The 14,250-nt window shown below is 37.6% G+C and overlaps 1 protein-coding gene and 1 pseudogene across 1 annotated transcript in view; both read right to left on the bottom strand.

Moving 5' to 3' along the window:
* The window catches only part of ASB7 (ankyrin repeat and SOCS box containing 7), a 48,975-nt gene that overhangs the window by 18,118 nt on the left and 16,607 nt on the right, over positions 1 to 14,250 (bottom strand). The gene's annotated exons all lie outside the window — the stretch shown is intronic.
* LOC133084035 (elongation factor 1-alpha 1-like) lies at positions 8,843 to 10,295 on the bottom strand (annotated as a pseudogene).

Here is a 14,250-nt window from a genome sequence, read left to right as displayed (position 1 = left end):
GCTACTAATGTTTCCATTTTGACAGATGATGCTGAGCCCTCAAGTCTGTTTTCAGATACCTTACTTACCTAAAGTAGACTAAGTGAAGACAGGCATGAAATCTAAAAGAACCCCTTCTATTCAAATAAAACCGTAAATCTTGCCAAGATGGCCATTCCTAATCTATACCTGACCAATCAACTGCTTCCAGATATTCTCTCTTAATCTGTTAGTGAAATTTAAGAATACCCTTTTTCACTTCTCCCACCTTTCATCCACCATGGGTGCCTTTAAAGTTGCCAGCAAACAGTCTCATGTGCATCCTATACTTGCTTTATTTGACAGTAAAATTAAAATTATGTTACATAAAATTGCACTTGCATCTTTAGTTTTCTACCTCAGGTCTTTTTTAGATTCTACTTACAACTTGGTGCTCTACTGAGCTAGGAAAAACAAAGATTAACAAATACAGCAATGATCTGCTTAGTCTAAGTAAAAACCACTAAAATGCATTAATTGAGCACACACTGGAAACACAGCACAGAAGGAAGACTGTAGGTTAACAACTGTAATTAACAATTTATTAATTTCTTTCCTCAAGAAATTAATAAATGGGAAATATAAGACAAAGATGAAAACAAAAATTAATTTAAGGATTATTAGCCAATGCAATAAGATAAGAAAAAGATCTTATTTGTAATAGTAGCAGAAACTACAAAACACTTAGATATAAATTCTGTAAGAAATGTGCAGGGCACATGTGAAGAGACCTTCTTTGACTTAACTAAATTCACTTCATCTGTGTCTGTTCAAATGTTCCTTCAACAGAAAAGCCTTCCCTGAACACTAACATGGCAGCCCCATCAACCTCATAACTTTGTCCGCTTTAGCAAGCTTTCTCCCCCCAGGTGCAACCTATTTAATACAAATTGTAGCAGTCTCAAGAAACCCATTTGAAAAGCTTGAAAGTATATATAAATAAAAGCAGACAAACATTCCCTACCAATATGGCTTCTTTCTTTCCAACAGCTTTACTGAGGTGCAATAAAACTGAACCATTTTAAGTATACAGGTTGATGAACTCTGATGCATTGTACACAGTCATGTGACTACCACTACAATCAAAATATTCCCATCATCTCAAAAAGTTCCTTCCTGCCTCTTTATAGACAATTTCTTGCCCAAACTCTGGACCCCAGGCAACCACTAATGTTTTGCCTTTCTATAATTTGATATAAGTGGAATCATAGAGTATTAGGCTTTTGTATTTGACTTATTTCACTTATCATAATGTTTTTGAAATTCATCCATGTTGTTGTTGTTCATCAAAAGTTCATCCCTTTGTATTGCTGAACAGTATTCCATAATATGGATATACAGTTGTTTATTTATATAGTCAGTAGCAAATGGATAAATGGGTTATTCCTAGGCTATAATGAATAAGGCTACTGTGAACATTCATATACAAGTCTGTTTGTGGATATATGTTTTCAGTTCACTTGGGTAAATACCTAGGAGAAAATTGCCGGGTCATATGTTAAATGTACATTTAACCTCCTAAAAAAGGGCCAAACTGTTTTTCTAAGTGACTATACAATATTACACTCCCACCAGCAATGTATGAGAGTTCCTAATGTTCTTCATCTTCACTAATACTTGGCATTATTAGTAATTTTAATTTTACCAATTCTATTGAGTATAAAGTGGTAACTTACTGGGATTTTAATATACATTTCCCTGATGACTACTGATACTGGGCTTATTCTGATACTGGGCTTATTCATATACTTTCTTTTGTGAAGTGTCTGTTGAAATCATTTACCCATTTTTATTGTGTAGTTGTTGTCATTATTGAGTTTAAAACTCAATTGTGTATATATTCTGGATACAAGCCCTTTTGTCAGGTATGTTTTGTATTTTCTCCTAGTCTATAGCTTGCCTTTTCATTTTCTATACTGTGTCTTTTGAAGAGCAAAAGTTTTGAATTTTGATGAAATCTACTGTCATTTGTTTTCTTCTATGGTTTGTGCTTTTTGTGTCCTGTTTAAAAAATCTTTGCCCAACACAATGTCACATAAGTTTTGTTTTCTTCTAGAAGTTTTATAATTTTAACTCTTATATTTAGGGCAGTGGTCCATTGCTAGCTGATTTCTGTGTACAGTGTAAGATCAGATCAAGGTTCATTATTTTCCATATAAATATCTATTTGATCCAGCACAATTTGTTTAAAAGACTACCTTTTCCTCGATGATTTATCCTGGTGCCTTTGCCACAAACCAATTTACCATACAAGTGTGGATCTATTTCTGAACTCTATTCTGTTCCACTGATCTAAAAGTGTATCCATATACCAGTACCAGATTGTCTTGATTACTGCAGCTTTATAGTAAGTTTTGATAGCAGGTAACATTCTCAAACCTTCTTTAAACTGTTTTGGGCAATAAATTTTAGAATCAACCTACCAATTTCTTCAAACAAGCCTGTTATAATGTTGATTGGAACTCTACCAACTCTAAAAATGTAAATCTGCCCCAAATTATCTAAATAATATTTATTCTTTCAAACCATGAGCACAGAATACCTCTCTATTTACTTAGGTCTTCTTTAATTTCCCTCAGCAACGTTTTGTACTTTTCAGCATACAAGTACTGCACATCTTTCATTACATTTATTACTAAACTTTGTTGCTATCATAATGAATTGTTTTTACATTTCATTTTCTAAATGTTAATTGCTGGTATACAGAAATAAAATTGATTTTTGTATACCAACCTGTGTATTCTGTAATCTAGCTAAATTCACTTTTTAGTTCTAGAATGTTTTTGAGATTTCTTACAATTTTCTAAACATACAATTATGTTCTCTGCAAATAAAGACAGCTTTACTTCTTCCTTTCCAATCCCAAGACTCTTATTTGAACAATAAAATGTTGATGAAATGTAGTAAATGCATATACCCTTGCCTTGTTCCTAATCTCAGAGGGAAAGAATTCAGCAGTTCACCATTTACTATGATGTAAGTTGTAGTTTTTCACAGGTGCCTTTCCTTAGGGTTTGGAAGTTGTCCTCTGCTTTTGGCTTGCTGAGAGTCTTTATGATGAATGGGTATACTATATTGTCACATGCATTTTCTGCATCTACTGAAAGGATCATTTGGTATTTACTTTTATTCTATTAATAGGGTAAATTACTCATCATATTTTCAGATGTTAAACAAAGCTTGCATTCCTGGGATAAACACTACTTGGTCGTGATGTAATATTCTTTTTTATATAATGATGGATGAGATTTGATAGTATTTTGTTAAGGTTATTTCTAACTTTTGTCATGAGGGAAACTGGTCTGTGGTTTTCATTTCTTGCAATGTCTTTATTTGGTTTCAGGGTACTATATGCCTTATACAATAAGTTTGGAAGTGTTTCCTCAAAGAGTTTGGGTAGTGCTGTTATTGTTTATTCCTTTAATATTTGAAATAATTCACCAGAAAAGGCAGCTGGGCCTGCTTAAAGATTTTTACTGTAAAGTTTTAATTATGAACTAAATTTCTTTGATGTAGGACTATTAGATTGTTCTATTTTTCCCTTGGGTCAGTTTTGGCCATTTGTGTCTTTCGAGGAATCTGTTCATTTCTTCTAAATGGCAGAAGGGTGTTCATTATATTCCTTATTATCCTTTTAGTGTCTATAAGATCTGTAGCGAAAACAGTTTTTTCCATACTTGATATTGGTATGTGTCTTTTGTTTTCTTCATCAGTCTAGCTAGAGATTTATCAATTTTACTGATATTTTCAAAGAACCAGCTTTTTCTTGGTTTCATAAATTTTCTCCATCATTTGTCCATTTTCACTTTCACTGATTTCTTTTCTTCTTTGTTATTTCATTCCTATTCTTACTTTGAATTTAACTGTAGCAGTATATAGAAACTGTTCCAAGATAGCCCCCTTTCCTCTCCCTTCCTTTGTCCTATTATTGTCATATATATTACATCTTTATGTAAGCCCAACAAGTTTTATAATTATTGTTTTATGTTGTTGTCTTTTAAGAGATGAAAAGGGGGTAATATATTTCCATTGTCTCTGGCAGCACGATTCTAAGGGGCCCCTCCCATAATTCCTGCCTCTTGATTCTCACGGCTTTGTGTAATTTTCTCCCCTCGAGTATGAGCAGGAACTGTGACTTCCTTCTAACCAACAGAATCTGGCAAAGGTGATGGAATGTCACTACTGTGGTTATGTTATGATACACAAGACTCCATCTTGCTAGCAGACTCACTGTAGCAACTTTCACTGCTGCCTTGATGAACTAAGGAGCCTTGGTGGGAAAGCCCACAGGCCAAGACTCTGCCGGTTATCTCTAGGAACTACTGGCAACCTTCAGCCAGTAGCCAGCAAGAAGTTGAGGCCCTCAGTCCTACAGATCCAAGGGAATTCATCTGCTAACAACCTGAATGAGTTTGGAAGCAAATTCTTCTCCATTTAAGCCTACAGATGAGAACAGTCTGGCCAACACCTTAAAACTGTGAGGTAATAAGTATGTCTTGTATTAAGTCATATGTTTGTGTAATTTGTGACACAGCAATAGAAAATATACTGTTTTTTACATGCATAATTACCTTTACCAGTGATCTTTATTTGCTCTGTGAACTTGGATTACACATGGTCCTTTTCTTTCAGCTGGAAGGACTTCTTTCAGTACTTCTCGTAAGGCAGGTCTGAGAGCAACAAATTCCCTTCATTTATCTGGGAACATCTTTATATCACCTTCATTTTTAATTCTTTTAAAAAATATTCTTATTGGCTTTTACTTTTTTTAAAATTAATTAATTAACTTATTTTTGGCTGAGTTGGGTCTTTGTTGCTGCACGCGGGCTTTCTCTAGTTGCGGCAAGTGGGGGCTACTATTTGTTGTGGTGTGTGGGCTTCTCATTGCGGTGGCTTCTCTTGTTACAGAGCACGGGCTCTAGGCGTGCGGGCTCAGAAGTTGTGGCTCACGGTCTCTAGAGCGCAGGTTCAGTAGTTGTGGCTCACGGGCTTAGTTGCTCCGCGGCATGTGGGATTTTCCTGGACCAGGGCTCAAACCCGTGTCCCCTTCGTTGGCAGGCGGATTCTTAACCACTGCGCCACCAGGGAAGCCCTATCACCTTCATTTCTGAAGGACAATTTGGCTGGATTTAAAATTCCTGGTTGACTGTTATTTGTTTTCAGTAATTACAAGATGCCATCCCACTGCCTTCTGGCCACTGTTGTTTCTTATGAGAAATCAGCTGTTAATCTTATCATTGAGGATCCGTTGCACATAATGCATCACTTCTCTAGGTGCTTTCAAGATTTTCTCTTTGTTTCTAACATTCCCCAGTTTGACTATTACATCTCTTAGATGAATATCCTACTTGGAGACACTGAGTGTCTCAGATGTATAGTTTAGCATTTTTCATCAAATATAGGAAGTTTTCAGTCATTTCTTCTTCAAATATTTTTTTCTTTCCCTTTCTCTCTTTCCCCTCTCTTTTCTGGCTCCCATTATGCCTCATGCATATATTGGTATGCTTGATAATCTTCCACAGGTCTATGGGGCCCTGAGTGAGGCTGTGATACTGCTTGCAGCAAGCAACACAGCAGCCTCACATTTAACAGGAGACCTGGCAAATGAGAAAGCCATGTGGGCTTTGATAAGCTGCTACATATTTCTGGGAATTTGGAAGGCAGATGCGTGCTTAAGAAAGACCAGAGAGGACCCCAGTTATCTACTCATCCCTGGCTGAACATGAGGCCAGAAAATGAAAGCTGGGGCATACCTGTAAATTGTCTGATTATTAAATGTGTCTCATCCTATACACAGATCTCCTTGGCAAAGGGTAGAAGCCTTACCGGCTCAAATTGCTTAAGCACAACCTCTGACCAGTTACCGGTCAAACATAAGTTATTTTGGCCATAAGATGTCTTACATATCTTATTGTTGTTGATATTTTTAAAAAGTCTTTTTTCTATATGTTCCTCAGACTAGATAATGTCTATTGATAAATTTTCAAGGTCACTGATTCCTTCTTTTGCCAGCTTAAATCTGCTGTTAACCACTCTAATGACTTCTTCATTTTAGTTACTGTACTTTCAACTCTAGAATTTCTATTTATATATATGTATATACATACATTCCCATTTACATATATAAAATTATATGTATTCTCTTTATTGATCATTCCTATTTGATGTGTCACTGTCACATGTTTTCATTTCATTCTTTGAACATGGTTTCCTTAGTTCTTTGAACACATTTATAATAGCTATTCTGAAGTTTTGTTAACTAAGTGTAACATCTGGGCCCCTTCATAAACACTTTCTATTAGCTAGTTTCATTTCTTGTGTATGAGCAATACATTCCTGTTTCTTAGCATGTCTCATAATTTTACTGAAAATTGAAGATTTTAGACTATATCATAGCACCCCTGGATTTTGATCCTCACCTCTTCCAGGTGGGCTGCTGTTGCTATTTGTTTTAGTGAATTGCCTAGACTAATTCTACATAGTCTGTCTCCCTTGTAGTATACAGCCACTTATGTCTCTGCTCAGTTGTTATTACTAAAGTCTGGCTTCTAGGGGCTGCTCCTAGGAATAACTTATGTTTGACCAGTAACTGGTCAGAGGTTGTGCTTAAACAATTTGAGCCAGTAAGGCTTCCACCCTTTGCCAAGGAGATCTGTGTATAGGTTGAGACACACATTCAAAAAACAAACAATTTACAATTTACAGCTTCCATTTTCTGGCCTCATGTTCAGCCAGTGGTGAATAGATAACTGGGGTCCTCTCTGGCCTTTCTTAAGTATGTATCAGCCTTCCAAATTCCCAGAAATATGTAGCAGCTTATCAAAGCCCACATGGCTTTCTCATTTGCCAGGTCTCCTGTTAAATGTGAGGCTGCTCTGTTGCTTGCCCCAACTGGTATTACAGCCTCAGTCAAGCAGCTGTGCTGTTGGCCTTTCCAGTTTGTTTGCCACCTAGATCAAGACCACAGTTATTTTCAACAATGCTCCAGGCATGGGGAATTTCCATGGGCTCCAAAATCAGGTCAGTCCCTTCCATCATCGAGGAGGATTCCAGCTCCCATGATAATGTGACACAGAGACTGTTGGGGAGCAGAGAGGGTAAATGGCAACAGCCACTTTGGGCTCAATTTCTTTTTTTTCAAGTTTCTTAAGGTAAAAACTTCAGTAATTGATTTAAGATGGTTCTTCTTTCCTATTCAAACATTTATAGCTATAAATTCCTTTCTAAGCACTGCTCTAGTACATCCCACAAATTCTGATATATTGTATTTTCACTATCATTCAGTTCAAAATTTGTTTGATTTCTAAATATCTGAGTTTGTCCTAGACATGTTATTGTTGTTGATTTCTAACAGAATTCCATTACAGTTAGGGAATATACCCTTAAGATTTCAGCCTTTTAAAATTTACTGACACGTATTTTACTGCCAGCATATGGTTTACCCTAGTGTCCACATCATGCACACAAAAGAATGTATATACTGAAGGTACTGGATGCAATTTTCAAAAATATTAGGTCAATGTGTTTGATAATGTTTTTTAGATTTTTCTATAGTTATTTTCTTTTTTCTTTTTTTTAAAACTTATTTTTATATTTATTTTTGGCTGTGTTGGGTCTTTGTTTCTGTGCGAGGGCTTTCTCTAGTTGCGGCAAGCGGGGGCCACTCTTCATAGCGGTGCGCAGGCCTCTCACTATCGCGCCCTCTCTTGTTGCGGAGCACAGGCTCCAGACGCGCAGGCTCAGTAGTTGTGGCTCACGGGCCCAGTTGCTCCGTGGCATGTGGGATCTTCCCAGACCAGGGCTCGAACCCATGTCCCCTGCATTGGCAGGCAGATTCTCAACCACTGCGCCACCAGAGAAGCCCTATATAGTTATTGATTTTTTAAATCTAGATGTTCTATCAATTGCTGAGAGATGTTAAAATCTCCAACATTCAAGATTGTGAAACTGTCCATTTCTCCCTTTAACACATATTTTGAAGTTCCCTTCAAATTTTTTGCCTCACATATTTTGAAGTTCTCTTTCTAGGCGTATGCACATTTTATGACTGTTACTCCTCCTAATGAAGTGCCCCATTTGTCACTGTGAAATGTCTCTCGTTAGTTCTGATAATAGTCTATGTCTTGCAATCTATTTTATATGATATTAGTGTAGCCACTCGGGCCTTCACATGCTTGCCATTGGCATGACATATTTCCATGATATATCCCATCCATTCATCTACTTTCAACCTACCTGTACCTTTATATTTAAAGTATTATCTTTGTAGTCAGCATGTAATTAATTGAGTTTTGTCTACTTACCTTTCTGATAATTTCTAACTTTTAATTGGAGTGTTTAGTCCATTAATGTTTAATATAATTATTGATATAGTTTAGATTTACCATTTTATTATTTGTTTTCCATCTGTCTCCTCTATTGTCCCTCTTCTTCCCTTTACTACCTTTTCTTTTCTTTGTACTATCAGAACATTTTTTAACATTCCATTTTAATGTCTCCATTGACAGTTTAGCTATACTTTTTTTTTTTTTTTTAATTTTTTCTCATTAAACTTTTTTAATGGGTCTCAAATTCTGTGACAGATTTTTGGTCAAGTTGTTTCCATTAAAAAGTACTGATTTTAAAAACTAATAACTTAAAACTGCCACACACAAAACAAATGGTCCACAACACATTCTCCTTTCCTTCTGAAGGTTTTACGATGCATTGTTATCATTAACCAGTCTTTTGCTATTAAACTTAAATGGCCAATTGAGACAAACAGTTCTGAGACCGTTCTTCCACCACTGATTAAGACTGGGGTGGCAGGTACTGGGGATAATATTCATTTAGCCTTCTGAGCTTTCTGGGCAGACCTGGTGACCTTGCCAGCTCCAGCTGCCTTCTTGTCCACTGCTTTGATGACACCCACAGCAACCGTCTGTCTCATGTCACGAACAGCAAAGCGGCCCAGAGAAGGATAGTCAGAGAAGCTCTCAACACACATGGGTTTGCCAGGAACCATATCAACGATGGCAGCATCACCAGATTTCAAGAATTTGGGGCCATCTTCCAGCTTTTTCCCAGAACGACGATCAATCTTCTCCTTCAGCTCAGCAAACTTGCAGGCAATGTGAGCTGTGTGACAATCCAGCACAGGTGCATAGCCGGCACTGATTTGGCCTGGATGGTTCAAGATAATCACCTGAGCTGTGAAGCCAGCTGCTTCCATCGGTGGGTCATTTTTGCCGTCACCAGCCACATTGCCACGACGAACATCTTTGACAGACACGTTCTTGACACTGAAGTCCACATTGTCCCCAGGAAGGGCTTCACTCAAAGCTTCATGGTGCATTTCAACAGACTTCACTTCAGTTGTCACGTTGACTGGAGCAAAGGTGACCACCATGCCAGGTTTGAGAACACCAGTCTCCACTCAACCCACAGGGACAGTGCCAATACCACCAATTTTGTAGACGTCCTGGAGGGGCAAGCGCAAGGGCTCGTCAGTCGGGCAAGTTGGTGGCAGGATGCAATCCAGAGCTTCAAGCAGTGTGGTTCCACTGGCACTGCCATCTTTACAGGTGACTTTCCATCCCTTGAACCACAGCATGTTAGCACTTGGCTCCAGCATGTTGTCACCATTCCAGCCAGAAACTGGCACAAATGCTACTGTGTCGGGGTTGTAGCCAATTTTCTTAATGTAGGTGCTGACTTCCTTTACAATTTCCTCGTATCTCTTCTGGCTGTAGGGTGGCTCGGTGGAATCCATTTTGTTAACTCCAACAACTAGCTGTTTCACACCCAGTGTGTAGGCCAGAAGGGCATGCTCACGGGTCTGCCCATTCTTGGAAATACCTGCTTCAAATTCACCAACACCAGCAGCAACAATCAGGACAGCACAGTCAGCCTGGGATGTGCCTGTAATCATGTTTTTGATGAAGTCTCTGTGTCCTGGGGCATCAATGATGGTCACATAGTACTTGCTGGTCTCGAATTTCCATAGGGAGATATCAATGGTGATACCACACTCGCATTCAGCTTTCAGTTTGTCCAAGACCCAGGCATACTTGAAGGAGCCCTTCCCCATCTCGGCAGCCTCCTTCTCGAACTTTTCAGTGGTTCTCTTGTCGATCCCACCACATTTGTAGATCAGATGACCAGTAGTGGTGGACTTCCCTGAATCTACGTGTCCGATGACAACGATATTGATGTGGGTCTTCTCCTTTCCCATTTTTGCTTAGGTTTAGCGGTGGTTTTCACGACACCTGTGTCCTGGCGACAAACCCATTGCGAAAAAGCTAGCTGTACTTCTTTGCATTATCTTTTTTTTTTTACTGGTTACTCTAAGGATAGGAATATATACACTAAACTGTTCAAAAACATTACCAGGATTTGTACAGAGGTTATTATATGCTTCCCATTTGTGTCTAAAAGCTCAAATACTTTTGGACATTACAAAATCCTAAAAGCAGGAAAGTCAGAATTTTACAAAATATATGTATAAGCATTGTACCCTAATTTACTATTTACGTGATTACTCTTCTTAAAACTTTTAGAAAGCACCAAATGCAATTAGCTAAGTTACACAGGCATAGGCACTGCTTGGAGTTCTAAAAACCAGTTATGCGTTGTGCCATGTTATTATAGGAAAAAAAAGCAACGATGGAGGAAAGAAAAAAAATCTAGACAAAAACCTAAAACTTGACTAGTAATTCAACACAGAACAAAGAGCTGGAAAGTCAGATGGTATAATGTTCCCAAACAGAATTTCCCCAAGAAATATTACTTTTTTGTTAATGAAAAACTAAAAATTTAGAAAAGCAGCAAAGCAAAAAACAGCATTCTCTAATAACTACTGTCAACACTGATGATAGACTTCTTTCAGCTTTCCTTCTATACATTTTAAAAAATTACTCATAATTGTAATCATAGTCTAATTACTTAATTTTTCCTCTATATTTGGGCACTGAAAATGCCTCCATTTTTAAAATTATATATAATAAAGGGTAAAATTTTCATACAGAAAATAATTCCTGTACTTAAGACTGCTTCCTTGGAATAAATTAATAGAAGTAGATTTATTGGCAAAAAAATCTCCCATTTCTCAGGATCTAACATACTACTAAACTTCTTTCCACAAGTGCTTTAATAAACTTCTACCATCAATGTCCCTGTTTCATCACATTTGGGATTACCATTTGTAAAATCTTTCATTTTTGAAAAGCTAAAAATAATTTCTCACCATTCTGCTATGGCTTTTTCTAATCACTTATCTCTCTCATTTATTTTCTTGTGTTTCATCAAGAGGATTTTACCTACTGTACCAAGAGAAGACCTGAGACACTCATCTCAGGTTCCTCCAGGGATGTGTTTTATGGAATTAACTTCTAGAGCTTCAGCTGACCGCCCTCCAGGTCAGTTTGCATAAACACTGAATCTGAAGATAAATAAACACACTAGCTAATATAGGGTCTCTTAATGTTACTATCTTGAAATGTCCAGTGTAGTATTAGAATTTTTAGAAAGATTCAAAATGGGAAAATGAATATAATAATAGTGGGTTTCTTAAAATTCACACTCTTATAGTAGAGACTCTTCCCCATAATTCCAACAGCACACTAACCTGGTCAGAAAGATTACCAGGATTTGGACAGAGGTACTATTATATGCATCACATTTGTGTTTAGAAACACTAATATTTTTGGACATTATAAAACCCTAAGTGTTTATCATTTTGAAGCAGGATGTTTGAAAGTAAAGCAGCAAAATATCACTTATCTGCACAGGTCAACATTTTATATCTACGAGGTCTAATATGTCTACTAGTCACGTATGGCTACTGAGCACTTGAAACGTGGCTAGTGTGACTGCGGAACTGAATTTTTTGTTTAATTTAAATGTAAATACAGGCACATATTTTATTGCACTTCAGAGATACTGACTGCAATTTTTACAAATTGAAGGTTTGTGGCAACCCCACCTAGATCAAGTCCATCGGTGCCATTTTCCAACAGCATTTGCTCACTTTCTGTCTCTGTATCACATTAGGATAATTCTCAAAATATTTCAAACTTTTTCATCATTATTATATTTGTTATGGTGATCAGCGATCTTAGATGTGACTATTTTAATTATTTAGGGTTGCCATGTATCACGCCCATAATAAGACAGCGAACTTAATCAATACATGTTGTTATGTGTTCTTACTGCTCCACCAACCAGCCGTTCCCCAGTCTCTCTCCCTCTCCTCAGGCCTCCCTGTCCCCTGGGACACAACAATATTGAAATCAGGCCTTTAACTGTTCAAATGAAGAGTCACATGTCTCTCACTTTAAATCAAAAGCTAGAAATGATTACGCTTACTTAGTGAGGAAGGCATGTTGAAAACTGAGATAGGCCAAAAGCTAGGCTTCTTGTGCAAAACAGGTAGACAAGTTGTGAATGCAAAGGAAATGTTCTCGAAGGAAATTAAAACTGCTAATCCAGTGAACACAGGAATAATAAGAAAGCAGAGCAGCCTTTTTGCTGATATGGAGAAAGTGTGAATGGGCTGAATAGAAGATCAAACCAGCCACGACATTCCCTAATTTAGCCAAAGCCTAATTCAAAGCAAGGCCCTAACTCTCTTCAATTATGTGAAGGCTGAGAGAGGTGAGGAAACGTCCAAAGAACAGTCTGAAGCTAGCAGAGGTTGATTCATTAGTTTCCAAGAAAGAAGCCAACTCCATAACATCAAAATGCAAGGTGAAGCAGCAAGTGCTGATGTAGAAGCTGCAACAAATTATCCAGAAGATAATTAATGAAGGTGGCTACACTAAACAACAGTGTTTCAATATGGATGAAAGAGCATTATATTGGAAGAAGATGCTACCTAGGACTTTCATAGCTAGAGAAGAGAAGTCGAAGCGCGGCTTCAAAGCTTCAAGGGACAGGCTGACTCTCATGTTAGGAGCTAATGTAGCTGGTGACTTTAAGTTGAAGCCAGTGCACATTTACCATTCCAAAAACCCTCGTGCCCTTAAGAATTCTACCAAATCTACTCTGCCTGTGCTCTATAAATGGAACAACAAAGCCTGGATGACAGCACATCTGTGTACAACATGGTTTACTGAATATATAAAGTTCAACATCGAGATCTACTGTTCAGAAACAAAGACTCCTTTCAAAATATTACTGCTCACTGACAACGCACCTAGTCATCCAAGAGCTCTGATAGAGATATACAATGAGATTAATGTTGTTTTCATGCCTAACACAATATCCATTTTGCAGTCCATGGATCAAGGAGTAATTTCGACTATGAAGTTTTATTATTGACGAAATACATTTTCTAAGGCTACAGCTGCCATAAATAGTGATTCCTCTGATGGATTTGGGCAAAGTAAATTGAAAACTTTTTGGAAAGGATTCACCATTCTAGATGCCATTAAGAACATACATGATTCATGGGAAGGGGACAAAATATCAATATTAACAAGAGTTTGGAAGAAGTTGATTCCAACCCTCATGGATGCCTCTGAGGGGTTCAAGACTTCAGTGCAGGAAGTAACTGCAGATTACTTAGCAAGAGAACTAGAATTAGAAGTGGAGCCTGAAGATATGACTGAATTGCTGCAATCTCATGATAAAATTTTAACAGGTGAGGAGCTGCTTCTCACGGATGAGCAAAGAAAGTGATTTCTTGAGATGCATTTACTCTCAGTGAAGATGCTGTGGAGGTTATTGAAATCACAATAAAGGATTTAGAATACTACATAAACTTAGTTGATAAAGTAGCAGTAGGGTTTAACAGAATTGACTCCAATCTTGAAAGCAGTTCTGCTGTGGATAAAATGCTATCAAACACACTGCATGCTACAGAGAAATCACTCGTGAAAGGAAGAGTTAATCAATGGTGGCAAATTTCATTTTTGTCGTATTTTAAGAAATTGCCACTCCAGCCTTCAGCAACCACCACCCTGGTCACTCAGTAGCCATCAACATGAGGCAAGATCCTCCACCAGCAAAAAGATTATGACTCACTGAAGGCTCAGATGATGGTTAGCAATTTTTTAGCAATAAAGTATTTTTTAACTAAGATATGTACATTGTTTCTTTAGACACTGGGAAACCAAAAAATTCATGTGACTCCCTCTGTTGCAATATTCGCTTTATTGTGGTGGTCTGGAACCAACCCTCAGTATCTCTGAGGTATGCCTGCTGCCACATGTGCTATAGACAGCACAGGTTTAGATTAAACTAAAGAGAGCC

The sequence above is a fragment of the Eubalaena glacialis genome, chromosome 2 (assembly GCF_028564815.1).
Source record: "Eubalaena glacialis isolate mEubGla1 chromosome 2, mEubGla1.1.hap2.+ XY, whole genome shotgun sequence".
Taxonomy (NCBI): Eukaryota; Metazoa; Chordata; class Mammalia; order Artiodactyla; family Balaenidae; genus Eubalaena; species Eubalaena glacialis.
Note: the sequence above shows the minus strand (reverse complement) of the source record. Positions and strands in the feature narration are given on the sequence as shown.